Below are 14486 nucleotides of genomic sequence, written 5' to 3'. Positions count from 1 at the left end.
TAAGAACATTTCCTTTACACCAAATGCATTCTTAAGGACACAGGGCAACAGATCTGTATATATAACTGTGTTAAATTTACTTTATATTAAATATTATGGGGTATCTTCTGTTCCAATGTTCAAACATGACAAGTAACAGATAAAGCAATCATTAAATATGTAATTACACAAATAAAATTAAATTATAACTAGTAAGGAGAAACACATGATATTATGACGGTGGTAATGGGAGAACTGAAATAATCAGGGGAGCAACTGAGATCTGAGGGAAGAACAGAAAATAAAATTAATATAAACAGGATTAATTGAGTATTCAAAGAGTCTCTAACACTCATGTAAGTCTTAATTAATAAAAGCCAATACATAGCATCAATTTTGTATCCATTAGAAATGATTTTAAAGTAAAAGAAAGTCAACCCATCTAGAGTGAACTCAACAAATAATGGTTGATATTTTTTATACAAACAGATATGCAGAAGCAGAAATCTGAGGATGGTACAGATGCTCAATGATGTTTTCAGAAATACAAGATTTTTCTCTCTCATCCACCAATATTTTGTTGATTTTTACACTTGACATGTTGCCTCATTGTCACAAAGTCCGTGTTGCTGTATGTCTAAACACCAGTGTTTCAAACAAAAAAAGAGTGAATGGCTATGCTATCCAAGAGGCTCTGTTTACATTTTATTTGTCAAAACTGGGTCATGTGTCTGCTTCCAGAGCCATCACAGGCCAAGGAAAATGAGCTTATCAGGACTGGTTTGGGCCAACTCTGATCATTCCCTCAGCACGTTCCCTGAGCTGAAGGGACATGCCAGGACCTAAAGGAATCAGGGTTTAGGTAGTAAAAAAAAAAAAAAAAAAGGCCTAATGGGGCAAGATTATGGGGGAAAATTATTGGTATCTGCTATAAAAATCCTCCAGAAATTGTCTCTTTATAACTTAATAATCTAAAATGATTGAAATTTTATGTTGGTGACCTTTGAATTAATTTGATCTGTTAGGCAGGTAAACTTCATTGTTATACTCTCTTTAAAGGGATAAATATAAACTTTTATTGTCATTTTAGTAAATATATATATATATTTGAATACCACCTGTCAATACTTTTATTTTCTTTAGAATAGCAGTTGATATATTTAGTATTTTAAATTTCAAGTTAACATGTGTCTTCTTCTTTTCTCCTGCCTTCCTGTTCATTTAGATTGGGTGTGTTTTTATGTTGTATGTGTTTGAGGTAATTAGTTTACAAGAAATATTTCAGAAAGGCAGCACACAAAAAGGTGGCTCTTCAAGTATGTGAAGGACATTTGTGATTTACCTATATCAGAAAGGAAGGAAGGCTACATTATAAGTAAAATAATTTTGTAAAAGGCAAAGGAGGTTTGTAGAAATGACAGAAATTATAACCCCTGTTAGCATAAGCATGCGAGACACGCTTCACCCACATCTGCATAGGGTCGCATTTCCCACAGGTGGTTCTCTACAGAGTCCCCTGAGGGGTAAAAATGAAGAGCTAGGAAGGGAGGGAGGGAGACAGATGGATAGACATTTATAACAAAGTTCTGCCTAATCAAAGCAGTAAGGATAGACTGTACATTTTGATGAGTTTTACAAATGATGGTTGTTCGGTGTTTATGATATATGTCATATCACCCTAAGAGTATTATTTGATAGAGGTCGTGAACTATATACCGGTTTGCACAGTAAGAATAATAAAGTATGTAGAAATACTAAAGTAGGGAAAGTCTCAAAGGGAATGTTAAAAGTTGAACTAAAAATGATGTTTTAGAAATACAAAGTGACAAAAGCAAACCTGTAGGTAGGAAATAATATTTCATTGTTTTATTCTGAATTAACTAAAATAGTGAAGGGAGAAGCAGGAAGCTGTCATGAAAATACATGCATACGGTGACAACAGTGGCTGTTAATAGCAACATTTGAGGACTTGAGCATTTCTTCAAAAGACACCAGCAAAGTCAAAAGATTGAATGCTGAGTGCAGTAACATAAACTCATTGGAAAAGCAAATGGAAGATACTGACTGCATTTACTCTTCAACCCAGGTATTTATGAGACTCAAGTCCGATATTTCAGGAAGAAGACCCAAAGATAAAAATGTCACCATTCATTGTGAACGTGAGCAGACAGGCTCTCTCCAGTGATTTTCTCGCCCATCAAACTAAGTTCAAATTCCATAGCAATCAAGCCCCTCCTGCCATAAGCTATCACTTTCCAAAGTGTTTCATGACGTACGTTACTGCTCTTTAAAAACTGCCCCTTGGTAAGATGCTAGAATACTCTACCCATAATGTTCTCCTCTTAGAGAATAAAGATTCAGAGTAACATATTAAAGGCACTGAAAATCTCTGAAAAAAACTGCTTGCTCAGTTTTTCAATTTCTACATTTATTTGCACCCAGAGCACTCTCCAGTATTACCCATTAGCATCCCAAGAAAATAATATGAGTTCCAGTTTTGAAAAGCTTATTTAGTCTTGCCTCAGGCCACGTCTAGCATTCTCGCTGACAGCATCTACACTATCCTTTAGTCAAAGTGAAGAGCTAGATACTCTCCATAAGCATCTTAGATTTTTTTCTCTCGTGCGGTTTTAATTTTATGCTCTTTATTTTTTTGTGTATCTCTACCCCCACCCACATGTTCTCTCCCTGGTCTATCTGCATGTCACTAGCATTAAAAACTTTCACAAACTTTGACCTAGTAGCCTCTCCTTTAATAATCTATCCTATAAAAATCTGAAATGTAGAAAATGGCTTTCCATAAAAAGATGTTCAATATGTAACTTACATTAGCAATACCTAAGACATTACCTAAACAGCCCTATAGAAGGGAGCTGGCTCTGTACAGAGATAACCGTTAACTTTATAATCATTATAAAAAGTTGGTGCAGCTCTAAGTTATTTATTTATTTAAGTTAATAAAACATTTAATATAATATTCTCAGAAGGAAGTGGGGGGGAGGGAAGAGATCAACCAAAGACCTTGTATGCATATGTGCATAACCCACCAACACAGACAATAATGGGGTGAAGGCCTGGGGGGGATGGTAGTGGGGAGGAGTAGGGTCAATGGGGAAAAACGGGGGTCATCTGTAATACTTTCAACAATAAAGATATATTTAAAATAAAATAAAACATGTAAAACACCTAATATATATACTATTTACTCGAAAGCAGCATGTAAAATTATGTGTATACTATTTTCTGAAATATATGAGGCATCAGAGAGAAAGCATCAAGTGAAATATACTCAAGTGCTCGTTATGGTTTTCAGCGGTAAAATCTCAGGACTATAATTTACCAGCTCCTCACATGCATATTAATCTGCTCCCTAGCACCCACTCCTATTTTCCCTTTTAATCAGCTTTTGAGCTTAGTTTGGAATATTATCTAGAATACAGCAGATGCTCAATAATTCTTTTGTTCGTGTTGATTCATTTCAACTTATTTTACACTATATTGCATAGCTTTAACTGCTTGGATATAATCCTATATCATTCTTTTTAAGCCTCCCCCAAATTACATGTGTACAGCTAACGCTGCAAGTGTAATTCTGATTTGGACACTCTAAAATGGGGTCTGGAATAAAACCGTGTTTTCTGCTAACTATGGTCGAGAGGCCCCATGCTCAGAAAACACACCACCTACCTACCCTGTTACCCAACAGTGCCTCCCACCCCTCCAACCAATGAGCAACAAAATTAGTCTTCTATAACCCACATTAAGACTTTAAAATTCACTCCAGCTGCCAGTACTATTTAATCTAAAATTTTAAGCACAAACACTAATAGATAGCCTCAAATCACCAAGAAGTTGAAAATTAACACAGAAGAAGTCTTGCCAAGCTATTTACAAATTTAGCAAACTCCTGAAAAACAATAAAGCAGAAAAAATATCAAGTAAATCTAATTAATAACCTCAGAGATATGTGAGAAAGGCTATCATGTCAATAAACCAACAACAGAGAGAGAGATGATGGGGGAAATAAGCTATTAGAGTTGTTGGGGGGAAAAACAGTTTGGTAAAATAAAATAAATGATAAAAAGGAAATGTACAAACAAGATAGATTGAGGAGTAGACTAACTCAACTGAAAATCACATTACTGAAATGAAAAATTGACCCAAAATTTGGTGGAAAAACACAAATAAAATGTGGGGGGAAAAAGAAGAAACAAAGAGGACAGAACAAGGACATTGTAAAATATGTCTAGTAAGACATATATATATGTGCATTACATACACGTGTACATGTATATGTGTATATACATTTACATGTATTTATACATATATACATAAACAGATGGGATGAAGGCAGCAAGTGCATACATACATACACATGCATGCATATATGTGTATATATACATAATGTACATTTATATGTCTTAATACACACATTTTATAATATAAAATAGAACCTTGCATAATAGAACAGAATATATAGAACCTTGTACTGAATGTAATACAAACAAATGCAGGGTAGGGCAAAAGTAGGTTTACAGTTATATGAAAAACAGTTTATTCTTGTATTATTTCTTAATTATTGTATTATTTCACATATGAACAACTATAAACCTACTTTTGCCCCACCCTGTACGTGTCGAACAGCACAGATCATACCAAATGACTATGCACTAGGTGTCCTTTTCTTTCCCAGCCCTTATCCACATCTCTCTGACATTAATTTGCCTTTTGATGAAAGGCTTTTTTTCCCATAATAGTTGAAAGCATAACCAAAAAATCAAGGAGGTCTATTAATGAAAATATTAAAATGTAGGTTTTATGACATGATTTCCCCTATGGAATTAGTGGAAAAACAGAAAGGACCAGTAAATAGAGATTGGGAGAAGTCCCCCCTCCAACCCCTTTTTTGTAGGCATCTTAAATGTCGTAGCCAACAGGGAGCACTGAATTACAAATTTGTTAACAGTGACCCAAAAACTATGGTCAACAATGTCAAAGGATTTGAAGAGAATGCATTTGCTGATATCTGGTGGCAGGAATACTACTTCATACAAACTACGCTGGAGGTTGGGGGCAGGGATAAAGGCAGCGATGATGACAAGTGTGTTAAAAACAGCCAAAGCCACTATATTACCTCAGAGTTATTTTGCTAAATTTTTAAAAAATAATAATGCAAAAGAGGATGGCAAAAGGAGTATTCTTGCAGTCTTGGGTATTTCTGCCATATTCTGGTGCACCTACCTAGGGTTGCTAATAAAAAACCATCTATATCTATACATTCAGCCAAATACAGGAGTCCTTTGCCAAGTGTTTGAGAAGACAAATATCTTATTAGACTGTGATGGGAGGTAGAGGCAGTTCATACCTGGAGGAAGCGCTGTAATACAGTCTGAGGGTGATATGGTGATATCACATCGGGATCCTGGGTCTGAGTCCCCCTTTATTGTTTCCTAGAAACATAATCCTAGACAAGTCACTTAATCTCTCTATGCCTCAGTGTTTTCATCTATAAAATGAATACATTAAGGGGTCTTATTTGTAGACATGTTTTTATAGTTAAATTACAGGATGAAAAATATTACTCACATAATAAGTTCTGAATGAATATTAACTGATGATGATGATGATGATGTTGCTTTAAACCACATGTCCACTCGAGGGGAAGCACCCCACTCCATTTACCAAACCCAGCAGTCTAGATTCTACAGCAATCCTGGTTTAGAGGCACAGATTCCCCCCTTGATGATAAAGGGTTGAATTTTCTTTGCTATCACTATATTTTATATATTTGGCCCTATTATATTAAATGCCCCGAAATCTAATAGAGAATAACTGTAAATTCAGTTAAACATGAGTTTCCCCTAACTGGGTGAAATAGAATGTTATAATAAGTAGCTTTATCTTTCACTAATTATCATAGTAACAGCCTTTACTTTGAAAAGTCCTCTTTAGCAGTTAATCTGCATGTGGAACCATTTGGTTTACCATGGAGCTGACTCCACAAAAAGCATCAGATTGAATGACGGTCAAACCTATAAGGTTTAGGGCAGAAAAAATGTGTATCTTAACCTTAATGCACCCTCCAGGAATGAACTCAGAGTGTATATCTGACTTTTTCTTATTTTTAATTATTAAAACAAGAACATCTGAGGAAATGAATGACCCTCCACAATTCCCTTGCCTTCAGATATTTAATAGAAGATACAATTTTATTTTCTAGTCCTTTTGCTAAGAATTGCTTTAGAAATTTTAGCTCATGTGAACGAATGGGTGTAAACCTATTGGCCTTCTTAATCAGAGAAAACAAGATGTTCCTGGGGTTAGAATACCAAATTCCAGTCTTAATCGAGAGAGCAGAAGACAGAGTAAATACATGCAAGAACCCTGTAATAAAATCAACAGACAAAAAACAAGTTGGTATTTAAATCAGGTCAGTAGAGGAAGAATGGAAAAACAGGATATTACAGCTTTGAGAGTAAACACTAAGGCAGGGGCATCTGTGTGCAGCAGGCAAATCTGAGGTAGGAAGGGAAGTTACACAGAACTAGTTTTGTGCTTAGAGAAAATAGTGTCTACTTTATAATAAGTTCTCACTAAATGGTACCTATTATCAATAGCAATGCTATGTAGTAGTTTTTAAACGTCCACGAATTCTTTGATAGTTCTCCCTTCAAAAGATAGAGCTGGCTTCCCACCCCCCTTCCCGGGAGGGTAGTGTGGACTTGCAATGATGAATGGGTAAGATGGGCGTGCTGGTGTGCAAATGCAGACCAGGCCATAAATCCATCTCTGTGACGCTGAGGCTTGAGTGGTGCTCTCTCTTTGGGTCACTCATTCTGGGGAAAGTGAACTGGGACGCTGTGAGTAGCGCCATGGGATGGCCCGTGTGCCAATGGTTAATGAGAAACAGAGCCTTCGGTCAACAGCGATGTGAGTGGTCCTTCTTGAAAGTGGAACCTCCAGCCCCAGTTCAGCGTCCAACTGGCTGTAGCTCAGGCTGAACTCTTGACTGCAACTGTATTACAGACTCTCAGCCAGAACCACCCAGTTAAGTCACTAGTAAATTGTTTTGATTGAGTTGCTACATTTGGGAGTAATTGGTTATGCAGCAATAAATAATACATGCTACTATTATTACTTTTGGTAAAGAGCTTGAATGAGCATTTACTTTTATTGCTCAGTGTATTGATTTGTGAAATAATAATGAAGTATTAATTCAAACAAGCATAATACTGAACTTGCAGAATCCCTTCCCAGGGATTATCAGAATAATGCTAACCCTGAAAACATTGCTACCTAGAAATATAAGAACAACACATATATAAAAATAGAACACAAATGCTTAAGGAATCCTACTTTCTCCTTACAATTTATCTAGCTTAGTAAATAAGATGTGAATTGAAATAAAAGTCTGGGACTTAAAGTGAGGAACAAAAAGAAACGATATATTTTCTTCAGCTTTTCAAATTCTGTCTCCACCACAAATTCTATGTTGCTTTGATGGGGGAGGGGGGAAGCATAAAAGATATTTTTAAAAGAAAAAGGGAAAAAAAGTTTTTAGGTGGAATAAAAGTACAGATCTCCCAATCCAGTCTCCACAGAAGTTTCTCCCACAGCATTCCTGACAGCATAAGATGGCTCCTTCTTTCACAATTCCATTGCTGGTAAAGTGGTCAATATATTTTTTAAAAGCATTATGAAATTTAGAAACCTCAGTGGTTAGATTCTTGGCTGGAATCCCCCCTTACCCTTGGGCATACTTCTGCAATCAGGATCAAAATAGAACAAATCTGTAAATTACTTCAAATTTTGGAACAATTATCAAGTATCTTTTAAGTCTACCAGAGATGTGTGACGAGGACACTCTGAAGTGCTTGACACACATATCCTAAGAGGAAGAGCAGAATTAAACAGTTATAAATTCGCGTAGGCATTTTGGTATGGACAGGACTAAGAGCTGAGGATTGAAATTCATAGACCACATGTCCTGTCTTTTACTCCCAGCTCTCAACCCAAATTACACATAAACACCCAACATTAAATCATCAAAAGGATGCATTCTCTTCTTCTATACTGTTTCCCCAGAAATTCATATATTATAGGTCAGATTCACAAAGGTATATGAGAGGAATACATTTTGTCAGGAAAATAAGTTCTTAAATCTATAACCAACTCTACATCCAGGCTCTTAAGACTGATTATGAACAACTTATATGCTTTAATTATGTAATTACAATGAAAATGACTGAATGACCCCTAGTCCTATCATCAAAAAAGGTCTTGAGTTAACTCATACAACAATATTGTAAAATGTATAACGGGATAACTGACCAGTGAGAAATCTTGGAATTAAGTCATCATGTTATTTCATTTACATGAAAACTATTCGGAAGGAAAGAAGGGAACCACTTACATGATGAGCTTGATTAGTTCAACAAAGAACAAAGTCAGTACTAATTTTAGTAAAAGCTAATTTCAATCAAGCAACACATTTTCATTCATTGTCTTTTGGCTCTAATCACTCTTCACTTGAATGCTGAATAAAAATGACTGCTGATTTTTGAAGGTTAATATAAAAAGTTATCATACTACACTTATGCCCGTTGCTATAAAACACCACAAATTCCTCACAATTCTTAAATATTATTCCTGGGACTAAGTTTTTCTTATAGTTTAGTTGCCACATGAATATTATAAATTGAATTTCATATTAGATGGCTAATTATTTCTGAAAGTTTTTTAAATGAAAATGTATGCTTACCCACTTTAAATATCTATTTCTGGAATGTCTCTATCAACTGAGTTTTATTAGTGACATTATGAATTAAGATAAAGTAGACAACCTCATACTGGAGAAAACTCATGCTGGAGTTCTCTCCTATCTAAAATCACTATGAAGGCCCAGCCGGGCATGGCTCAGCCATTGAGCGTCGACCTAGGATCCAAGAGATCGGGGTTCGGTTCCCAGTCAGGGCACATGCCCGGGTTGCGGGCTCGATCCCCAGTTGGGGGCGTGCAGGAGGCAGCCGATCAATGGCTCTCTCATCGATGTTTCTGTCTCTCTCTCCCTCTCCTTTCCTCTCTCTGAAATCAATAAAGATATATTAAAAAATAAATAAAATTACTATGAAGGATAAAAATTACCTTCTGGATGCTACAGAATGGTTTAACAAGTTAGAATTATTAATATCTGAATAAGCAATAGAAAAACATTTAATTCAAGAGCCTTCTAATATCTTTATCTAAAGTCTTATAATGTCTGCATATGCTGAATAAACTACATGAGAGCTACTTACGGTTCATGCCTACAAGGATATGATACAATACATACTACGTATCTTTTCTATGACTTACTTTGCTAGAAAGTTCACAATAAAATAAACAAGAGATGACCATAAAAATAACAATAAAACCTTAATCTACTACCTTGCTTTAGCCAGTGAACTTATTTTATTGACGCGTCTATGACAGTTATAATCAAGGACCAAGCAGGGTTTCAGCCTATTTGCCCTTTTTTCCTTGACAAAATGCATTACAGTCTCCTCCCTTATCCACAGTTTTACTTCCCATGGTTCCAGTTACCCATCATCAACCCTGGTCTGAAAACAGAGTATTTTGCGAGAAAGGGAGAGAGAGCACGCACGTGCACATTCACATAACTTTTACTACAGTATATTATGGTAACTGTTCTATTTTATTGTCAAACGTTGTTAATTTCTTACTGTGCATAATTTATAAATTAAACTTTATCAGAAGTGTGCATGTAGATACAGGAAAAATTATAGTATATATAAGGCTTGATACTATCTGCAGTTTCAGGCATCAACTGGGGGTCTTGGAATGTATCCCCCCCACACAGATAAGGGGTGACTACTGTACCTTAATGCACTTCTAAGGGAAATTGTCAAAGATAAAAATGATGAAATTTTATAATGGATTTACTTGAAATATGCTTTTTCAAATTATGCCCTGGCATTAGAACTAATTCTCCTTAATCTCTTAAATCCAAGAAATATACAATAAAAATGACGTGATTATAAAGCAGCATTAGATCTTAAATCAAAGATGGAAACAGAATTTTTAAAAAGATTTCAGTATTACATACAATGGGAAAGGTTTCTACTTAAACTACCCTCACCAGAGCCTGTATTTACCTCAGCAACTGAATATCTACTCAGCAGTATTACTGAGGTAAACAGGTTCTGATAGCCTTTGCTGGGACCTGATGAGAAGAAAAAATGTGGTTTCACATCAAAATAAGCTTTATTATAGCTTAAATCAAGCTGAGGTATCCAGACTTTGTAAAACTCTATTCTGTTTTTCCGGATACAATTTATCTCTAATTTCCCTTCCTCGCATGCCTTAAGTAAGGCCATTCTCTAAAACTTTTCCTCTAGGCTTAATCTTTCTCTCTCCCAGATCACTCTCCTCATTTTGATGGGGTGCGAAAGCCTGAATATTATGATTTATAGTTTGATTGTATAACTAGTTGTGCTTACTTCATAGTATGATGCATGATATATTGTTACAAGTCTGTCCTTTCCAGACCCATTTTGTTCCCTTTGAATTCAGCAGGCTGGTCTATGGTTGGACACAAACCCACAGGGCAATAAGAAGAAAGTCACAAATCTCGAGGCACAGAGCAGTCAGGGACATGTGCTGACCACAAGACTCAGCACCGTCTTGTCTGCGCATCGCCCGGCTGGTCAAGAACAACAGCTGATGTCTCTGGGGCTGCACGTAGCTGCGTTCCATCCCCAGCCTCGACTTACCCCGTTCCCCCTGACAATCCGCCCCCTGCACCATGCTGTAAGGCAGGGTTTGGATGCCCCTATGCCCCGTCTTCTTGGTTGGCCGGCCTTCTCAATAAACGCCTTATACGACTCAACCCTGCCTCCGCTGAATTGGACACAGCGACAGGCCGCCCCAACCCGACCGGGGCGGTTTCCCAGTAACAATGTGTACGCTGTGAACTGTCCAAGAAAACATTCTTGGTTATATCCAGCTTACTTCCTGTCTTCTCAGTATAGGAGGCCTGTGGAAATAGTCCCGATTTCCCTGAACCTCAAGTTCCAAATCTTAGATCGAGCTATAGAACAAAAATATACAGAAAGAACCAACTCACGCTTTAGAATATTGCATTTTACTTCATATTAGTCCGACTGTATTAGATCCACTACTAGAGTACAGATAGTTCAGGAAAATTGTTTAACCGAACCTAAAATTTAGCCCTAATGTTTTTCCCCTACTATGATAAGTGCTGAGATCCAGAAACTTCTCGGAACCTTTAAGTTGTGGTTGACTTCTTAAGTTCTAGTTTAATTTCTTGGCTGCCCTTCTTTCTCTATCAAGGCTACAGGAAACTGCTGGTGAAGAAACCCAGTGATACACAGAATTTGGCATAAAGAAAATATATTCGTTCTTTTTGCCTCCTTCCTCCACTTCACATCCTGGCTTTTTACTTTAGGGGAAGTAACATAGCATATATTCTATTTCTTCTATTCTGCTGCCTGTATTCCGTTTTTATATATTTCTTGTCCCCTGATATCTAGGTAGAATTGTGGGATTTTAGTACTAAATTTTGTTTCAATTACTGCTTCTTACCAATTGCATTGATCAATACAAGCGAAGATACATTTAAATGCTTGATCCAAAGCAATAATAATAATAATAATATGTATTATTTGTTGTTTCATTACAAACTTCTCCCAATTTTACTGGCTTAAAACAACATGTATTCATTATCTCACACACTTTCTGAGAGTTCTGGCTGGAGCCTCTAATGAGTTTGCAGTCTTCATCTGATCTTTTCTCCTTTCTTCAATCACTTCTGACTTTTTATCACAGAAGTAATCCACTTAACCTTATTTGGTTTATTAAATGACTGTTAAACTGATGAGTAGTCTATGCCTATCTGTTAAATTCTCAGAAGGGTCTAAATTAAATATTAAGCATGCTGTCATGTGTTGAGTCCTATAATTCAAGCAAGGATTACTTTCACTAATTCATTATGTGATCTCTCTTTGGAGGGCAGCAGAGGCATAGACATAAGAAGGCTGTTCTTAATAATTTGTATTCCATAGTTCCTACAAAACCTACTACAAAGCTCATTGCCCTGAAGTACTTTTGCTTCTCTATCAGGCTTTCTAGTTGATGATATAAGCAGTCACTTTATCTAAGATGTTTATAGGAAAAATAGAGAGTTGAACCAATAAAACAGAAAGCTTAGGAAACATTACGGAATTTTGTCCATATTGATCAAATTTTAGAAGTGAATTTGAACTAAATATACAAATTGTGGTAGAGAAAAGACATACCAATATTATATTATCTATAGCATATAAGGTCATAAAAACATTTAAAATACTTTTTAAGATAGTAAGAATCATTTTAACATATAAGCCACTTTTAATGGGTCATGTCTGAAAGATCCATAACAGTTGAATAAATTATTATAAAATTTATTCTAAATTATGTTTGGGTTTTTATGGAAGGATAATAAAATATATTTTCTTTGCTTTAATATAGAAACTTATAAAAATATTTTATTATCATACCTCCCCATCAAAAAATACATTATGGCAGAATAAACACAGAAGCAAGAAATATTTTAAAGAATTATCAGTATTCTAACAATCTATTTAAATATGGACTATTTAAACATACAGTCAGTTCTTGTCATCTGCAGTAGTTATGTTCTAAACAGTCACTGTGGACCATGAATTAGCAAACACTGAACCACTGTTTCTAGGGGAAATACTAGATTAAGTTCCTGAGAGTATCTGATCATATTTCCATCAACTGATCAATAAATAACTTTGTTTTATATCTGTTCCTGTTGAATGACACCTTATTTCATATATATTGTTGCTTCATTAACACTGAACTCAAAGTTAACAGCACAATAATTCATGCCTAACTGGCACTTATCTAATACACATATTTTTCTATGAGGCACATCAGAGTTCTCTTGCACTTGGAAATGCTAGATAGCACTTCAACACTATGCTTGGGTCCATTTTAAACAGTGAAATCACCCAAAAAAATGCAGGGAAAATGTGGCACTAAATAGACCGCAAAAGACTTGTTCACTGTATGGGACTGGAACCAAAAGGCAGTGTAGTGTCCCTTTGTTTGACCTCAACTGGGAACATGTGCATCAGTGACTCACATTTTTTGTTCCCTTGTGCATGTGTACAACAGTGAAATTGCTGAGAGTATTGCTTTTGGGGTTACAAATAAATATTAGTGAGTAGGTAAATTCATAATTGCAGAATTGTGAACAATGAGGACTGAGCTAGAACACATTTCAAACGATAACTTTGAAATTTAAAGACAGTAGTCTTTCTCTGACTCCTACAAGCTGGGTTAACTTGATATAATCCTGACAATGGATTCTCCTATTTAAACCTTCCTCCACTTCTCTGGTCACTGTTTACTGCTGTTAGCCACACTTCTGGTTAAATGAGGGATTTCTATTAGTGTCAAACCTTTTCTTTTATAAAGCTTTCCTGTCATCCTTAATTTGCAGCCTGAGGTTATATTTAAATTGCATATCAATAAAAGTGAGTAAGTTCTGAATGAAGGGCAAAGTGGCTGTGTCCTGATCTAAGTACATTAGCTTTACTGCAAGAACTCTGGAACACCCATTTCATTTGGATAAAGGCATAATTTCACTTATTTATTAATGCCCGCTTGTATGCCAGATACTTGAGGCCTTTTACTGTAGTCTTAAAGAACATTATTTCAAAATTTGCCAATAGTCCATTTTTTTTATTATGAGACTTCAGTATTTGAAAAGTTTTCAAAAGCTTCAGTAGAATATAGAAAAAGATGCACCCCTAGAGATCTTCTTTATCATGTTTGACTCTAGTTAGGCAGTCCTTGACATCTTTGATTTTCCTGCTGGATTATAGTGTTCAGATTGCTTTGTCAGGGAGCAGTGCATTACCAGTAATTCAAACATGCTTTGAGGACAAGAAAGTGTTTTGACAAAATCTGAAAGTGCCTTGTACTTAGAGACTTTGGTAACCCATCTAAATCATGAGCTCTTCAACATTTCCAGTTGCAAACCTATGACACTGTAAGTAAGCACTGATGCTAAAATAGACCATCTCTTGAAAACTTGAAACCTCACAGAATTGTTTTTTAAAAGGTGTGTGTGTGTCATTCTTCTTTTCATTTCTTTGACCTCCCTAGCAATTTCACAGAACCTACTATTGAAAATCTTTCTGACAGCATGAAAGCATTCATTTTTATTTTTTAGTCTTCACCCAAGGATATGTTTTTATTGATTTGAGAGAGAGGGGAGGGGGAAAGAGAGAGAAACAGAGAGAGAAAGAGAGAAACACTGATGTGAGAGAGAAATATCAATCAGTTGCCTCCCGTAGGTGCCCCAACAGGGGATTGAACCCGCAACCTTTTGGTGTACAGGATGCTGCTCCAACCAACTGAGCCACCTGGACAAGGCAAGAAAGCATTCTTAATTGAATACTATTATTATCTTA

General features: G+C 36.0%; 1 protein-coding gene across 1 annotated transcript in view; it reads right to left on the bottom strand.

Moving 5' to 3' along the window:
* MARCHF1 (membrane associated ring-CH-type finger 1) overlaps positions 1-14486 on the bottom strand; it is a 548248-nt gene that overhangs the window by 448807 nt on the left and 84955 nt on the right.

This window comes from Miniopterus schreibersii (genome assembly GCF_964146895.1).
Source record: "Miniopterus schreibersii genome assembly, chromosome: 4".
NCBI lineage: Eukaryota > Metazoa > Chordata > Mammalia > Chiroptera > Miniopteridae > Miniopterus > Miniopterus schreibersii.
The sequence above is the reverse complement of the archived record's forward strand: the minus strand, read 5'-3'. Positions and strand labels throughout refer to the sequence as shown.